Source organism: Protomyctophum bolini (assembly GCF_963924005.1).
Source record: "Protomyctophum bolini genome assembly, chromosome: 23".
Lineage (NCBI taxonomy): Eukaryota > Metazoa > Chordata > Actinopteri > Myctophiformes > Myctophidae > Protomyctophum > Protomyctophum bolini.
In genome coordinates, this window is record NC_137884.1 from 3,252,753 (window position 1) to 3,256,269 (window position 3,517).

The window sequence follows — 3,517 nt, forward strand, 5'->3', positions numbered from 1 at the left end:
CGGTTCCGACACCGGGCACTGCACTCCCTGTTGGGGTGTGGAACGCGTGGTTCCGACACCGGGCACTGCACTCTCCCTGTTGGGGTGTGGAACGCGTGGTTCCGACACCGGGCACTGCACTCCCTGTTGGGGTGTGGAACGCGTGGTTCCGACACCGGGCACTGCACTCCCTGTTGGGGTGTGGAACGCGTGGTTCCGACACCGGGCACTGCACTCCCTGTTGGGGTGTGGAACACGTTGTTCCGACACCGGGCACTGCACTCCCTGTTGGGGTGTGGAACGCGTGGTTTCCGACACCGGGCACTGCACTCCCTGTTGGGGTGTGGAACGCGTGGTTTCCGACACCGGGCACTGCACTCTCCCTGTTGGGGTGTGGAACGCGTGGTTTCCGACACCGGGCACTGCACTCCCTGTTGGGGTGTGGAACGCGTGGTTCCGACACCGGGCACTGCACTCCCTGTTGGGGTGTGGAACACGTTGTTCCGACACCGGGCACTGCACTCCCTGTTGGGGTGTGGAACACGTGGTTCCGACACCGGGCACTGCACTCCCTGTTGGGGTGTGGAACGCGTGGTTTCCGACACCGGGCACTGCACTCTCCCTGTTGGGGTGTGGAACGCGTGGTTTCCGACACCGGGCACTGCACTCCCTGTTGGGGTGTGGAACGCGTGGTCCAATTTGAAGTTGGTCGGGGCGAACGGTTCTCAGAGTTATACGTGCATTACAGCCGTACAGACGTACAGTGCAGACAGACGTACACAGAGACATGGTGTATATAGATAGATAATGCAAATTGTTCAATGAAATATGCATGATGCGAAATGTCCCGAGCATAAAAACATAATGACCATAAGAGATCAACTGAGAAACATTTGGTATATAGTAGACCAAATTGTAAAACTGTTATAGGGTCCTATCTATACTGTATGTGCGGGTGACGAGCCACTTCTGACTGTGGGTCGGCGACGTATCCTGGCTGAGTCGAATAGCAGCGGTGACCTTTGTGGCACATTGGGATAGCAGCAGGCCCACCAGTATACAGCTGGTGTCAGGCAACACAGAGGAAACAGGGTGGGCGCTTCTCAGTCTCGATGAAGAACAAATAACTCGTAAGCGTGGATCGAATCGATACACCTCCCCCCCCCCCCATCTGCCTATTTGGTCTCCAGAGCCACCCAACGCAGCCCCCACACAAACAGACTTATACACAGAGAAAGATGGAGGGGTGGGGGATGTCATGTGTGCGAGTGTGTACAGTGTACAGCGAGTGTGATTGTGAGCAGATTCACGAGTGAATTATTGAAGTTTGTGTAAAAAAGGGCTAGGATTTCACTTTAAAACAGTTCTGGGGTCATTTCGACGTCTACTTTTGTAGACACTTTGGTGCGCACCCCGGGTCTGGGGCGTTAAAATGGCCCCAGGGTGAACACAAAGGCCAGAGTAGACCTAGTTAAAATGACCCTAAAAGTGCTTTGAAGTGAAATACCCTTTTTAAGTAAAAGTGAAATAAGCTTTAAATGAATGAGTCGTCTCAAACATTAATGATTGTGCATCCTTCTGGTGACTTATTTGAATTAATCTAATGCTATGTTAAAATTATATAACCCTGGTGTTGTGTAGGACACCGTGACCTAGGCAACTTTACAGGTTGACAATGTCTATAAAGTTATTTGAATCAACACAAGATGCCCCCACATCTTTATTGTAGTAGACAATACAGTTACCTCAGGAAAGACAGAACAGACATTGACTGCATCGGTGAACTGTGAGAGATCTGTCAGCGTGAAATGCATCTAAAAAATAACTGTTTTTACTTTTCCATTTTTACAGCTATAGTTTCTCAAAACAACTGCTGATTTGCTGCTGTGAGATCAAAGAATAATAATCACTTGCTCAATAAAGATAATATGTTTTAAACAACCTTGGCAGTTGGCATCTCATCTTTTGATTACACAAAACATCAACTAACTAACTAATATCTAAAAAGAAGGAGCTCTTTGATGGGGTGAATCCAGTTAAAAAACAAACTTTTTAAACTAAACTTAACACGGCAAAAAGAGCAGATCTGATGTAACCAGCATAAATCCTGTTTAATTAGAAATGCCGCAACAGCAGTTCTTTTAAGTGAAGAGTCGGGGTCCCTCAGTCTAATTGGACACCCAATTCGAGCTGAAATGCAACCAAAGCATCTTAAAGGGTTTTTCACTGTCTACTCTCCTAACTACAAATGTAGTTTCAGCCTCTTTAGTCTCCAAGGATCGGCTGACTCCCGGGTGAACCCCCAACATATAGGGAAGGACTCAATGCTCCTGACAGCCTTTTCCGCCTTCTGTCCCATGACAGACGGGGCAGGGAGGGGACGGGAAACTATACGGGATGAGGAGGAAATTCACATAATGGGGACGGCATTTTAAATAATCAAAAAATAATCTGACGCTTAAGTGAGAAGTGACATTAGATTCAGTATAGCTTCAAGGCGTCAAGCTGCAGTGCAATAGGTCATAGGACATTGTCTGATTACGTTAATCTATGCAACACACAAAATAAAAGGTTTATGGGTAAAACAGAGCAGTTGACTCCCATATAAAGCTGCATAACATTTGACCATGTCAAACGATAAGACCAGAGGGACTCAACAGATCGGTACAGTGCATTTATAATTAGATGATCTGCACAGTAACCAGAGGAGCATATTTGTCACATGTGCAACATTACTCAATCATTGATTGTTGTTGTGCACATCAAGCCATCTAACAGCCTTCTGCCAGAGAGATTGTGGGCGGCTGCTTTCGTGGAAGCAGGTGGAAGTGGAACATGGCGTGTGGTTCTGGCGTCCATGTGAAGGCTGTGGTTGGCAAGGAGAGCACAGCAGAGCCGGCCGGTCAGGAGGCCTTTTAGCTCCACTTCTGATCCACGGCCAGCCGCTAAATGTGTTTCTAATCTATTTAATCAAACAGCCAGATGACAATTGCATTACCTTATCTAACCACAGTGTTACTGACTGACTCAGCGTTTCACCTATCAGCTTCTATCCATAACCTTTTTGTGAATAAGAGGTTAGACTCTAGAGAATATGTTGATACAACTAACACACCAGTGTTGGGCATGCAGTAACAAGTTACTAGTAATATATTAATGTAATATTATTACTTTACCCAGTAAAGTAGCGTAAGGTATTACTCTGCCAACACAGTAATATTATAACATATTATTTTCTTAAAAAAGAAAATAGGCACATATATTACATATTACTCAGGATTTGTTGGCTACCGTTTGCTTGCTGCGTTATTTTATAGCCTTTTTGGCTGATTGAGACATTTTGAAGTGGACACTTTTTTAAATATTTTTTATCCCACGATTTTGCGACCCATTTGCGCCCACAGCGTCCCCGGCGGGAATAGAACCCAGGAGCTTCTAGCTGTGAGGCGACAGCACTATGGACTGTGCCACCGTGCCCCTCAAGTGGACACTTTGGTATTGGACAACTTCTGAGCTAGCCTATTGCATGAAATTCAAA